General features: G+C 36.6%; 10 non-coding genes and 3 pseudogenes across 10 annotated transcripts; all 13 read right to left on the reverse strand.

Annotated features, from left to right (window-relative positions):
• Positions 1–683: 683 nt before the first annotated feature.
• Positions 684–790, reverse strand: LOC122792055. The gene has a single exon (XR_006363268.1). It is a non-coding gene; the product is annotated as a U6 spliceosomal RNA (small nuclear RNA).
• A 1039-nt stretch (positions 791–1829) lies between these two features.
• Positions 1830–1931, reverse strand: LOC122792059. Its single transcript, XR_006363270.1, has one exon. It is a non-coding gene; the product is annotated as a U6 spliceosomal RNA (small nuclear RNA).
• A 1047-nt stretch (positions 1932–2978) lies between these two features.
• Positions 2979–3085, reverse strand: LOC122792065. The gene has a single exon (XR_006363274.1). It is a non-coding gene; the product is annotated as a U6 spliceosomal RNA (small nuclear RNA).
• A 1038-nt stretch (positions 3086–4123) lies between these two features.
• On the reverse strand, positions 4124–4225 carry LOC122792062. Its single transcript, XR_006363273.1, has one exon. It is a non-coding gene; the product is annotated as a U6 spliceosomal RNA (small nuclear RNA).
• Positions 4226–5266: 1041 nt separating this feature from the next.
• Positions 5267–5372, reverse strand: LOC122792056. Its single transcript, XR_006363269.1, has one exon. It is a non-coding gene; the product is annotated as a U6 spliceosomal RNA (small nuclear RNA).
• A 1040-nt stretch (positions 5373–6412) lies between these two features.
• LOC122792060 lies at positions 6413–6514 on the reverse strand. Its single transcript, XR_006363271.1, has one exon. It is a non-coding gene; the product is annotated as a U6 spliceosomal RNA (small nuclear RNA).
• A 1042-nt stretch (positions 6515–7556) lies between these two features.
• LOC122792068 lies at positions 7557–7663 on the reverse strand. Its single transcript, XR_006363277.1, has one exon. It is a non-coding gene; the product is annotated as a U6 spliceosomal RNA (small nuclear RNA).
• A 1039-nt stretch (positions 7664–8702) lies between these two features.
• LOC122792064 lies at positions 8703–8803 on the reverse strand (annotated as a pseudogene).
• Positions 8804–9851: 1048 nt separating this feature from the next.
• LOC122792066 lies at positions 9852–9959 on the reverse strand. The gene has a single exon (XR_006363275.1). It is a non-coding gene; the product is annotated as a U6 spliceosomal RNA (small nuclear RNA).
• Positions 9960–10996: 1037 nt separating this feature from the next.
• LOC122792063 lies at positions 10997–11097 on the reverse strand (annotated as a pseudogene).
• A 1045-nt stretch (positions 11098–12142) lies between these two features.
• LOC122792067 lies at positions 12143–12249 on the reverse strand. Its single transcript, XR_006363276.1, has one exon. It is a non-coding gene; the product is annotated as a U6 spliceosomal RNA (small nuclear RNA).
• Positions 12250–13287: 1038 nt separating this feature from the next.
• LOC122792061 lies at positions 13288–13389 on the reverse strand. The gene has a single exon (XR_006363272.1). It is a non-coding gene; the product is annotated as a U6 spliceosomal RNA (small nuclear RNA).
• Positions 13390–14437: 1048 nt separating this feature from the next.
• Positions 14438–14522, reverse strand: LOC122792057 (annotated as a pseudogene; the record flags this gene model as incomplete).

Below are 14522 nucleotides of genomic sequence, written 5' to 3' on the forward strand. Positions count from 1 at the left end.
CTTTGCTGATCTTTTCTTTCATCACTGATGATTCACGTCTTTCTTCTCCTTTTTGCGTGTATTATTTAACAATAGATGCTACTCTCTTCTGGGATTATTCAGTCTAACTGCTCTGCATCTGGCAGAGGAATAGGTGGAAGCCATCATTTTGCTTTATTGATAGTACATTGGTCAGGCTATCTAAAACACTGTGTTTTAAACTTATTTACAAAATGCACACACAACTAGCATTACTAGGTAAGGAAAGAATTTTCTCTATCCCAGAATATAACTTCATGCACTGTCCTTGTCACTTACTAGCATTTAGCAGGGGAAAGGTCTCTCAGGTACCATGATCAGTGTCAGAGGCGGAGAAAATGTACTATGCTATTGCACTTTTAAGAGTTTGATTATAATCCTGACTAAAACCGTGGCACACACACAGTTGGCATTCTCTGCAAATGAATACATTACCTGTCACCAGAAACATACATTCCTGTATATGGTGTTTCTGTTAACTGAAGATATTTAGCTAAAAGCCTCACAAGAAGCAGCTTCAATATGAGAAGGGGGAATTTATTACTTTGCGTTTAAAATTTTAGCAGTTTGGAAGATTTCATACTTCATTATATCATTTTATAATAATTAATAACTGCAATGGACAGTAATGCATTGTTGGTAATGAATGTCTAAAGGAAAGTGTGAAAAATATGGAACGCTTCACGAATTTGCGTGTCATCCTTGCGCAGGGGCCATGCTAATCTTCTCTGTATCGTTCCAATTTTAGTATATGTGCTGCCAAAGCAAGCACAATTGATTTTCTGGTTTACCATGTACTTATTTGACCAACATCCTATGTATTTCATACTCGTAGTGACTTTATGATGACGTTTCAAAATATAAATCTTATATTGTGCAGCAAATGCCAAATATATCTCTTTCTCTTTTAGGTGGTTGACTTGTACTTTTCAGAAAATTCCTACAAGGTTCTTCTACACTGAATTATGGGTTCTGCATTTGTCCCAGCCATTATGCAAATGAGTTGATGTCATAACTATTGTTAAGTGTTCCCTGTATTGTTAGCCATTTAACAAAGAGTATTCAGTGCAGCGAACAACTAAGTTCTGCTAAGGATTCTAGTTAAAGCCAGGGAATAAATGGTGCAAGTTGCTTTGCTTATCTTTTCTTAAATGACTGCTAATTTACATCTTTCTTCCTACTTTGGCATGTATTGTTGAACAACAGCTGCTAGTCTTTTCTGGGGTTGGTCAGGCTACCCGCCGTGCATCTGGCACAGGAATGGGTGGAAGCCATCCTTTTGCTTTCTTGATAGCACAGCGGTCAGGCAATCTAACTATATTGTGGTTTCAATTTATTTCAAAACAAACACTCAACCAGCAGAGCTAGGTAATGAAATAATTGTCTCTATCCCACAATGTAATTTCATACCCTGTCCTTGTGACTTGCCAGCATTTAGCAAAGAAAAGGCCACTAAGGTACAAGATCTACTCTCAGAAGAGGAGAAAATGTACTTTGCTATTGCACATTTTCTAGTCCAAAGATAATCTTGACTAAATGTGGAATTTGCACAGTTGGAATTCTTTGCAGATGTATGCACTATCTGTCAGCAGAAACATACCTTCCTGAGTATGGCGTTTCGCCATCCAAGGACATTTAGCTAAAGATCCTCACAAGCAGCTGTTCCATATGAGAAGTGGAAATTTATTACTTTCTTTGTGAAATTTTAACAGTTTGGTGGAAGTTGTACTACATTATCACATTTTATAATATTTAAAAAAACAATGGATCAGTAATGTCTTGTTGGCAATAAAAGTGTAATGGGAAAGGTGAAAAATATGGAATGCTAAATGAATTTGCATATCTCATTGTGAAGAGGCTATGCTAATCTTCCCTGTATCGTTCCAATTTTAGTATATGTGCTGTCAAAGCAAGCAAGATTATTTTTACTGGTTTGCCATCTATTTACATGACCTATATCTTCCATCTTTCATACTTGTAGTGAGTTTCTGATACTAAGCTGTTTCAAAATATAAATCTTGCATTGTGAAACAAATATCAACTACACCCGTTTCTCTTTTAGGAGGTCGAGTTGCACTTTTAACAAAATTCTTACAAGCTTCTTCTACACTGAATTATGGGTTCTGCATCTGGCCCTGCTGTCATGCAAATGAGCTGATGTCATTACAATTAGGTTTTCACTGCATTGTTAGGTATTCAACAGTCTGTATTCATTGCAGTGAACAACTAAGGTCTGCAGACGATCCTAGTTAAATCCGGGAATGAATGACGCAAATCGCTTTGCTGTTCTTTTCTTTCATCACTGGTGATTCCGTCTTTCTTCTCCTTTTTGCGTGTATTATTTAACAATAGATGCTACTCTCTTCTGGGATTATTCAGTCTAACTGCTCTGCATCTGGCAGAGGAATAGGTGGAAGCCATCATTTTGCTTTATTGATAGTACATTGGTCAGGCTATCTAAAACACTGTGTTTTAAACTTATTTACAAAATGCACACACAACTAGCATTACTAGGTAAGGAAAGAATTTTCTCTATCCCAGAATATAACTTCATGCACTGTCCTTGTCACTTACTAGCATTTAGCAGGGGAAAGGTCTCTCAGGTACCATGATCAGTGTCAGAGGCGGAGAAAATGTACTATGCTATTGCACTTTTAAGAGTTTGATTATAATCCTGACTAAAATCGTGGCACACACACAGTTGGCATTCTCTGCAAATGAATACATTACCTGTCACCAGAAACATACATTCCTGTATATGGTGTTTCTGTTAACTGAAGATATTTAGCTAAAAGCCTCACAAGAAGCAGCTTCAATATGAGAAGGGGGAATTTATTACTTTGCGTTTAAAATTTTAGCAGTTTGGAAGATTTCATACTTCATTATATCATTTTATAATAATTAATAACTGCAATGGACAGTAATGCATTGTTGGTAATGAATGTCTAAAGGAAAGTGTGAAAAATATGGAACGCTTCACGAATTTGCGTGTCATCCTTGCGCAGGGGCCATGCTAATCTTCTCTGTATCGTTCCAATTTTAGTATATGTGCTGCCAAAGCAAGCACAATTGATTTTCTGGTTTACCATGTACTTATTTGATCAACATCCTATGTATTTCATACTCGCAGTGACTTTATGAAGACGTTTCAAAATATAAATCTTATATTGTGCAGCAAATGCCAAATATATCTCTTTCTCTTTTAGGTGGTTGACTTGTACTTTTCAGAAAATTCCTACAAGGTTCTTCTACACTGAATTATGGGTTCTGCATTTGTCCCAGCCATTATGCAAATGAGTTGATGTCATAACTATTGTTAAGTGTTCCCTGTATTGTTAGCCATTTAACAAAGAGTATTCAGTGCAGCGAACAACTAAGTTCTGCTAAGGATTCTAGTTAAAGCCAGGGAATAAATGGTGCAAGTTGCTTTGCTTATCTTTTCTTAAATGACTGCTAATTTACATCTTTCTTCCTACTTTGGCATGTATTGTTGAACAACAGCTGCTAGTCTTTTCTGGGGTTGGTCAGGCTACCGCCGTGCATCTGGCACAGGAATGGGTGGAAGCCATCCTTTTGCTTTCTTGATAGCACAGCGGTCAGGCAATCTAACTATATTGTGGTTTCAATTTATTTCAAAACAAACACTCAACCAGCAGAGCTAGGTAATGAAATAATTGTCTCTATCCCACAATGTAATTTCATACCCTGTCCTTGTGACTTGCCAGCATTTAGCAAAGAAAAGGCCACTAAGGTACAAGATCTACTCTCAGAAGAGGAGAAAATGTACTTTGCTATTGCACATTTTCTAGTCCAAAGATAATCTTGACTAAATGTGGAATACGCACAGTTGGAATTCTTTGCAGATGTATGCACTATCTGTCAGCAGAAACATACCTTCCTGAGTATGGCGTTTCTCCATCCAAAGTCATTTAGCTAAAAAGCCTCACAAGCAGCTGTTCCATATGAGAAGTGGAAATTTATTACTTTCTTTGTGAAATTTTAACAGTTTGGTGGAAGTTGTACTACATTATCACATTTTATAATATTTAAAAAAACAATGGATCAGTAATGTCTTGTTGGCAATAAAAGTGTAATGGGAAAGGTGAAAAATATGGAATGCTAAATGAATTTGCATATCTCATTGTGAAGAGGCTATGCTAATCTTCCCTGTATCGTATCAATTTTAGTATATGTGCTGTCAAAGCAAGCAAGATTATTTTACTGGTTAGCCATCTATTTACATGACCTATATCTTCCATCTTTCATACTTGTAGTGAGTTTCTGATACTAAGCTGTTTCAAAATATAAATCTTGCATTGTGAAACAAATATCAACTACACCCGTTTCTCTTTTAGGAGGTCGAGTTGCACTTTTAACAAAATTCTTACAAGCTTTTTCTACACTGAATTATGGGTTCTGCATCTGGCCCTGCTGTCATGCAAATGAGCTGATGTCATTACAATTAGGTTTTCACTGCATTGTTAGGTATTCAACAGTCTGTATTCATTGCAGTGAACAACTAAGGTCTGCAGACGATCCTAGTTAAATCCGGGAATGAATGGCGCAAATCGCTTTGCTGATCTTTTCTTTCATCACTGATGATTCACGTCTTTCTTCTCCTTTTTGCGTGTATTATTTAACAATAGATGCTACTCTCTTCTGGGATTATTCAGTCTAACTGCTCTGCATCTGGCAGAGGAATAGGTGGAAGCCATCATTTTGCTTTATTGATAGTACATTGGTCAGGCTATCTAAAACACTGTGTTTTAAACTTATTTACAAAATGCACACACAACTAGCATTACTAGGTAAGGAAAGAATTTTCTCTATCCCAGAATATAACTTCATGCACTGTCCTTGTCACTTACTAGCATTTAGCAGGGGTCTCTCAGGTACCATGATGAGTGTCAGAGGCGGAGAAAATGTACTATGCTATTGCACTTTTAAGAGTTTGATTATAATCCTGACTAAAACGTGGCACACACACAGTTGGCATTCTCTGCAAATGAATACATTACCTGTCACCAGAAACATACATTCCTGTATATGGTGTTTCTGTTAACTGAAGATATTTAGCTAAAAGCCTCACAAGAAGCAGCTTCAATATGAGAAGGGGGAATTTATTACTTTGCGTTTAAAATTTTAGCAGTTTGGAAGATTTCATACTTCATTATATCATTTTATAATAATTAATAACTGCAATGGACAGTAATGCATTGTTGGTAATGAATGTCTAAAGGAAAGTGTGAAAAATATGGGCAGCTTCACAATTTGCGTGTCATCCTTGCGCAGGGGCCATGCTAATCTTCTCTGTATCGTTCCAATTTTAGTATATGTGCTGCCAAAGCAAGCACAATTGATTTTCTGGTTTACCATGTACTTATTTGACCAACATCCTATGTATTTCATACTCGTAGTGACTTTATGATGACGTTTCAAAATATAAATCTTATATTGTGCAGCAAATGCCAAATATATCTCTTTCTCTTTTAGGTGGTTGACTTGTACTTTTCAGAAAATTCCTACAAGGTTCTTCTACACTGAATTATGGGTTCTGCATTTGTCCCAGCCATTATGCAAATGAGTTGATGTCATAACTATTGTTAAGTGTTCCCTGTATTGTTAGCCATTTAACAAAGAGTATTCAGTGCAGCGAACAACTAAGTTCTGCTAAGGATTCTAGTTAAAGCCAGGGAATAAATGGTGCAAGTTGCTTTGCTTATCTTTTCTTAAATGACTGCTAATTTACATCTTTCTTCCTACTTTGGCATGTATTGTTGAACAACAGCTGCTAGTCTTTTCTGGGGTTGGTCAGGCTACCCGCCGTGCATCTGGCACAGGAATGGGTGGAAGCCATCCTTTTGCTTTCTTGATAGCACAGCGGTCAGGCAATCTAACTATATTGTGGTTTCAATTTATTTCAAAAACAAACACTCAACCAGCAGAGCTAGGTAATGAAATAATTGTCTCTATCCCACAATGTAATTTCATACCCTGTCCTTGTGACTTGCCAGCATTTAGCAAAGAAAAGGCCACTAAGGTACAAGATCTACTCTCAGAAGAGGAGAAAATGTACTTTGCTATTGCACATTTTCTAGTCCAAAGATAATCTTGACTAAATGTGGAATACGCACAGTTGGAATTCTTTGCAGATGTATGCACTATCTGTCAGCAGAAACATACCTTCCTGAGTATGGCGTTTCTCCATCCAAAGTCATTTAGCTAAAAAGCCTCACAAGCAGCTGTTCCATATGAGAAGTGGAAATTTATTACTTTCTTTGTGAAATTTTAACAGTTTGGTGGAAGTTGTACTACATTATCACATTTTATAATATTTAAAAAAACAATGGATCAGTAATGTCTTGTTGGCAATAAAAGTGTAATGGGAAAGGTGAAAAATATGGAATGCTAAATGAATTTGCATATCTCATTGTGAAGAGGCTATGCTAATCTTCCCTGTATCGTTCCAATTTTAGTATATGTGCTGTCAAAGCAAGCAAGATTATTTTTACTGGTTTGCCATCTATTTACATGACCTATATCTTCCATCTTTCATACTTGTAGTGAGTTTCTGATACTAAGCTGTTTCAAAATATAAATCTTGCATTGTGAAACAAATATCAACTACACCCGTTTCTCTTTTAGGAGGTCGAGTTGCACTTTTAACAAAATTCTTACAAGCTTTTTCTACACTGAATTATGGGTTCTGCATCTGGCCCTGCTGTCATGCAAATGAGCTGATGTCATTACAATTAGGTTTTCACTGCATTGTTAGGTATTCAACAGTCTGTATTCATTGCAGTGAACAACTAAGGTCTGCAGACGATCCTAGTTAAATCCGGGAATGAATGACGCAAATCGCTTTGCTGATCTTTTATTTCATCACTGATGATTCACGTCTTTCTTCTCCTTTTTGCGTGTATTATTTAACAATAGATGCTACTCTCTTCTGGGATTATTCAGTCTAACTGCTCTGCATCTGGCAGAGGAATAGGTGGAAGCCATCATTTTGCTTTATTGATAGTACATTGGTCAGGCTATCTAAAACACTGTGTTTTAAACTTATTTACAAAATGCACACACAACTAGCATTACTAGGTAAGGAAAGAATTTTCTCTATCCCAGAATATAACTTCATGCACTGTCCTTGTCACTTACTAGCATTTAGCAGGGTCTCTCAGGTACCATGATCAGTGTCAGAGGCGGAGAAAATGTACTATGATATTGCACTTTTAAGAGTTTGATTATAATCCTGACTAAAAACGTGGCACACACACAGTTGGCATTCTCTGCAAATGAATACATTACCTGTCACCAGAAACATACATTCCTGTATATGGTGTTTCTGTTAACTGAAGATATTTAGCTAAAAGCCTCACAAGAAGCAGCTTCAATATGAGAAGGGGGAATTTATTACTTTGCGTTTAAAATTTTAGCAGTTTGGAAGATTTCATACTTCATTATATCATTTTATAATAATTAATAACTGCAATGGACAGTAATGCATTGTTGGTAATGAATGTCTAAAGGAAAGTGTGAAAAATATGGAGCAGCTTCACAATTTGCGTGTCATCCTTGCGCAGGGGCCATGCTAATCTTCTCTGTATCGTTCCAATTTTAGTATATGTGCTGCCAAAGCAAGCACAATTGATTTTCTGGTTTACCATGTACTTATTTGACCAACATCCTATGTATTTCATACTCGTAGTGACTTTATGATGACGTTTCAAAATATAAATCTTATATTGTGCAGCAAATGCCAAATATATCTCTTTCTCTTTTAGGTGGTTGACTTGTACTTTTCAGAAAATTCCTACAAGGTTCTTCTACACTGAATTATGGGTTCTGCATTTGTCCCAGCCATTATGCAAATGAGTTGATGTCATAACTATTGTTAAGTGTTCCCTGTATTGTTAGCCATTTAACAAAGAGTATTCAGTGCAGCGAACAACTAAGTTCTGCTAAGGATTCTAGTTAAAGCCAGGGAATAAATGGTGCAAGTTGCTTTGCTTATCTTTTCTTAAATGACTGCTAATTTACATCTTTCTTCCTACTTTGGCATGTATTGTTGAACAACAGCTGCTAGTCTTTTCTGGGGTTGGTCAGGCTACCCGCCGTGCATCTGGCACAGGAATGGGTGGAAGCCATCCTTTTGCTTTCTTGATAGCACAGCGGTCAGGCAATCTAACTATATTGTGGTTTCAATTTATTTCAAAAACAAACACTCAACCAGCAGAGCTAGGTAATGAAATAATTGTCTCTATCCCACAATGTAATTTCATACCCTGTCCTTGTGACTTGCCAGCATTTAGCAAAGAAAAGGCCACTAAGGTACAAGATCTACTCTCAGAAGAGGAGAAAATGTACTTTGCTATTGCACATTTTCTAGTCCAAAGATAATCTTGACTAAATGTGGAATCGCACAGTTGGAATTCTTTGCAGATGTATGCACTATCTGTCAGCAGAAACATACCTTCCTGAGTATGGCGTTTCTCCATCCAAAGTCATTTAGCTAAAAAGCCTCACAAGCAGCTGTTCCATATGAGAAGTGGAAATTTATTACTTTCTTTGTGAAATTTTAACAGTTTGGTGGAAGTTGTACTACATTATCACATTTTATAATATTTAAAAAAACAATGGATCAGTAATGTCTTGTTGGCAATAAAAGTGTAATGGGAAAGGTGAAAAATATGGAATGCTAAATGAATTTGCATATCTCATTGTGAAGAGGCTATGCTAATCTTCCCTGTATCGTTCATTTTTAGTATATGTGCTGTCAAAGCAAGCAAGATTATTTTTACTGGTTTGCCATCTATTTACATGACCTATATCTTCCATCTTTCATACTTGTAGTGAGTTTCTGATACTAAGCTGTTTCAAAATATAAATCTTGCATTGTGAAACAAATATCAACTACACCCGTTTCTCTTTTAGGAGGTCGAGTTGCACTTTTAACAAAATTCTTACAAGCTTTTTCTACACTGAATTATGGGTTCTGCATCTGGCCCTGCTGTCATGCAAATGAGCTGATGTCATTACAATTAGGTTTTCACTGCATTGTTAGGTATTCAACAGTCTGTATTCATTGCAGTGAACAACTAAGGTCTGCAGACGATCCTAGTTAAATCCGGGAATGAATGGCGCAAATCGCTTTGCTGATCTTTTCTTTCATCACTGATGATTCACGTCTTTCTTCTCCTTTTTGCGTGTATTATTTAACAATAGATGCTACTCTCTTCTGGGATTATTCAGTCTAACTGCTCTGCATCTGGCAGAGGAATAGGTGGAAACCATCATTTTGCTTTATTGATAGTACATTGGTCAGGCTATCTAAAACACTGTGTTTTAAACTTATTTACAAAATGCACACACAACTAGCATTACTAGGTAAGGAAAGAATTTTCTCTATCCCAGAATATAACTTCATGCACTGTCCTTGTCACTTACTAGCATTTAGCAGGGGAAAGGTCTCTCAGGTACCATGATCAGTGTCAGAGGCGGAGAAAATGTACTATGCTATTGCACTTTTAAGAGTTTGATTATAATCCTGACTAAAAGCGTGGCACACACACAGTTGGCATTCTCTGCAAATGAATACATTACCTGTCACCAGAAACATACATTCCTGTATATGGTGTTTCTGTTAACTGAAGATATTTAGCTAAAAGCCTCACAAGAAGCAGCTTCAATATGAGAAGGGGGAATTTATTACTTTGCGTTTAAAATTTTAGCAGTTTGGAAGATTTCATACTTCATTATATCATTTTATAATAATTAATAACTGCAATGGACAGTAATGCATTGTTGGTAATGAATGTCTAAAGGAAAGTGTGAAAAATATGGAACAGCTTCACGAATTTGCGTGTCATCCTTGCGCAGGGGCCATGCTAATCTTCTCTGTATCGTTCCAATTTTAGTATATGTGCTGCCAAAGCAAGCACAATTGATTTTCTGGTTTACCATGTACTTATTTGACCAACATCCTATGTATTTCATACTCGTAGTGACTTTATGATGACGTTTCAAAATATAAATCTTATATTGTGCAGCAAATGCCAAATATATCTCTTTCTCTTTTAGGTGGTTGACTTGTACTTTTCAGAAAATTCCTACAAGGTTCTTCTACACTGAATTATGGGTTCTGCATTTGTCCCAGCCATTATGCAAATGAGTTGATGTCATAACTATTGTTAAGTGTTCCCTGTATTGTTAGCCATTTAACAAAGAGTATTCAGTGCAGCGAACAACTAAGTTCTGCTAAGGATTCTAGTTAAAGCCAGGGAATAAATGGTGCAAGTTGCTTTGCTTATCTTTTCTTAAATGACTGCTAATTTACATCTTTCTTCCTACTTTGGCATGTATTGTTGAACAACAGCTGCTAGTCTTTTCTGGGGTTGGTCAGGCTACCATCGTGCATCTGGCACAGGAATGGGTGGAAGCCATCCTTTTGCTTTCTTGATAGCACAGCGGTCAGGCAATCTAACTATATTGTGGTTTCAATTTATTTCAAAACAAACACTCAACCAGCAGAGCTAGGTAATGAAATAATTGTCTCTATCCCACAATGTAATTTCATACCCTGTCCTTGTGACTTGCCAGCATTTAGCAAAGAAAAGGCCACTAAGGTACAAGATCTACTCTCAGAAGAGGAGAAAATGTACTTTGCTATTGCACATTTTCTAGTCCAAAGATAATCTTGACTAAATGTGGAATACGCACAGTTGGAATTCTTTGCAGATGTATGCACTATCTGTCAGCAGAAACATACCTTCCTGAGTATGGCGTTTCTCCATCCAAAGTCATTTAGCTAAATGCCTCACAAGCAGCTGTTCCATATGAGAAGTGGAAATTTATTACTTTCTTTGTGAAATTTTAACAGTTTGGTGGAAGTTGTACTACATTATCACATTTTATAATATTTAAAAAAACAATGGATCAGTAATGTCTTGTTGGCAATAAAAGTGTAATGGGAAAGGTGAAAAATATGGAATGCTAAATGAATTTGCATATCTCATTGTGAAGAGGCTATGCTAATCTTCCCTGTATCGTTCAATTTTAGTATATGTGCTGTCAAAGCAAGCAAGATTATTTTACTGGTGAGCCATCTATTTACATGACCTATATCTTCCATCTTTCATACTTGTAGTGAGTTTCTGATACTAAGCTGTTTCAAAATATAAATCTTGCATTGTGAAACAAATATCAACTACACCCGTTTCTCTTTTAGGAGGTCGAGTTGCACTTTTAACAAAATTCTTACAAGCTTTTCTACACTGAATTATGGGTTCTGCATCTGGCCCTGCTGTCATGCAAATGAGCTGATGTCATTACAATTAGGTTTTCACTGCATTGTTAGGTATTCAACAGTCTGTATTCATTGCAGTGAACAACTAAGGTCTGCAGACGATCCTAGTTAAATCCGGGAATGAATGGCGCAAATGGCTTTGCTGATCTTTTCTTTCATCACTGATGATTCCGTCTTTCTTCTCCTTTTTGCGTGTATTATTTAACAATAGATGCTACTCTCTTCTGGGATTATTCAGTCTAACTGCTCTGCATCTGGCAGAGGAATAGGTGGAAACCATCATTTTGCTTTATTGATAGTACATTGGTCAGGCTATCTAAAACACTGTGTTTTAAACTTATTTACAAAATGCACACACAACTAGCATTACTAGGTAAGGAAAGAATTTTCTCTATCCCAGAATATAACTTCATGCACTGTCCTTGTCACTTACTAGCATTTAGCAGGGGAAAGGTCTCTCAGGTACCATGATCAGTGTCAGAGGCGGAGAAAATGTACTATGCTATTGCACTTTTAAGAGTTTGATTATAATCCTGACTAAAAATGTGGCACACACACAGTTGGCATTCTCTGCAAATGAATACATTACCTGTCACCAGAAACATACATTCCTGTATATGGTGTTTCTGTTAACTGAAGATATTTAGCTAAAAGCCTCACAAGAAGCAGCTTCAATATGAGAAGGGGGAATTTATTACTTTGCGTTTAAAATTTTAGCAGTTTGGAAGATTTCATACTTCATTATATCATTTTATAATAATTAATAACTGCAATGGACAGTAATGCATTGTTGGTAATGAATGTCTAAAGGAAAGTGTGAAAAATATGGAACGCTTCACGAATTTGCGTGTCATCCTTGCGCAGGGGCCATGCTAATCTTCTCTGTATCGTTCACATTTTAGTATATGTGCTGCCAAAGCAAGCACAATTGATTTTCTGGTTTACCATGTACTTATTTGACCAACATCCTATGTATTTCATACTCGTAGTGACTTTATGATGACGTTTCAAAATATAAATCTTATATTGTGCAGCAAATGCCAAATATATCTCTTTCTCTTTTAGGTGGTTGACTTGTACTTTTCAGAAAATTCCTACAAGGTTCTTCTACACTGAATTATGGGTTCTGCATTTGTCCCAGCCATTATGCAAATGAGTTGATGTCATAACTATTGTTAAGTGTTCCCTGTATTGTTAGCCATTTAACAAAGAGTATTCAGTGCAGCGAACAACTAAGTTCTGCTAAGGATTCTAGTTAAAGCCAGGGAATAAATGGTGCAAGTTGCTTTGCTTATCTTTTCTTAAATGACTGCTAATTTACATCTTTCTTCCTACTTTGGCATGTATTGTTGAACAACAGCTGCTAGTCTTTTCTGGGGTTGGTCAGGCTACACGCCGTGCATCTGGCACAGGAATGGGTGGAAGCCATCCTTTTGCTTTCTTGATAGCACAGCGGTCAGGCAATCTAACTATATTGTGGTTTCAATTTATTTCAAAAACAAACACTCAACCAGCAGAGCTAGGTAATGAAATAATTGTCTCTATCCCACAATGTAATTTCATACCCTGTCCTTGTGACTTGCCAGCATTTAGCAAAGAAAAGGCCACTAAGGTACAAGATCTACTCTCAGAAGAGGAGAAAATGTACTTTGCTATTGCACATTTTCTAGTCCAAAGATAATCTTGACTAAATGTGGAATCGCACAGTTGGAATTCTTTGCAGATGTATACACTATCTGTCAGCAGAAACATACCTTCCTGAGTATGGCGTTTCTCCATCCAAAGTCATTTAGCTAAAAGCCTCACAAGCAGCTGTTCCATATGAGAAGTGGAAATTTATTACTTTCTTTGTGAAATTTTAACAGTTTGGTGGAAGTTGTACTACATTATCACATTTTATAATATTTAAAAAAACAATGGATCAGTAATGTCTTGTTGGCAATAAAAGTGTAATGGGAAAGGTGAAAAATATGGAATGCTAAATGAATTTGCATATCTCATTGTGAAGAGGCTATGCTAATCTTCCCTGTATCGTTCCAATTTTAGTATATGTGCTGTCAAAGCAAGCAAGATTATCTTTACTGGTTCGCCATCTATTTACATGACCTATATCTTCCATCTTTCATACTTGTAGTGAGTTTCTGATACTAAGCTGTTTCAAAATATAAATCTTGCATTGTGAAACAAATATCAACTACACCCGTTTCTCTTTTAGGAGGTCGAGTTGCACTTTTAACAAAATTCTTACAAGCTTTTTCTACACTGAATTATGGGTTCTGCATCTGGCCCTGCTGTCATGCAAATGAGCTGATGTCATTACAATTAGGTTTTCACTGCATTGTTAGGTATTCAACAGTCTGTATTCATTGCAGTGAACAACTAAGGTCTGCAGGCGATCCTAGTTAAATCTGGGAATGAATGGCCTTAAATCGCTTTGCTGATCTTTTCTTTCATCACTGATGATTCCGTCTTTCTTCTCCTTTTTGCGTGTATTATTTAACAATAGATGCTACTCTCTTCTGGGATTATTCAGTCTAACTGCTCTGCATCTGGCAGAGGAATAGGTGGAAGCCATCATTTTGCTTTATTGATAGTACATTGGTCAGGCTATCTAAAACACTGTGTTTTAAACTTATTTACAAAATGCACACACAACTAGCATTACTAGGTAAGGAAAGAATTTTCTCTATCCCAGAATATAACTTCATGCACTGTCCTTGTCACTTACTAGCATTTAGCAGGGGAAAGGTCTCTCAGGTACCATGATCAGTGTCAGAGGCGGAGAAAATGTACTATGCTATTGCACTTTTAAGAGTTTGATTATAATCCTGACTAAAAGCGTGGCACACACACAGTTGGCATTCTCTGCAAATGAATACATTACCTGTCACCAGAAACATACATTCCTGTATATGGTGTTTCTGTTAACTGAAGATATTTAGCTAAAAGCCTCACAAGAAGCAGCTTCAATATGAGAAGGGGGAATTTATTACTTTGCGTTTAAAATTTTAGCAGTTTGGAAGATTTCATACTTCATTATATCATTTTATAATAATTAATAACTGCAATGGACAGTAATGCATTGTTGGTAATGAATGTCTAAAGGAAAGTGTGAAAAATATGGAACGCTTCACGAATTTGCGTGTCATCCTTGTGCAGGGCCATGCTAATCTTCTCTGTATCATTCCAAAAAAAATTT

This window comes from Protopterus annectens, unplaced genomic scaffold (genome assembly GCF_019279795.1).
Source record: "Protopterus annectens isolate FY-2018-M unplaced genomic scaffold, PAN1.0 ctg66890_obj.part0, whole genome shotgun sequence".
In the NCBI taxonomy this organism is placed as follows: Eukaryota; Metazoa; Chordata; order Ceratodontiformes; family Protopteridae; genus Protopterus; species Protopterus annectens.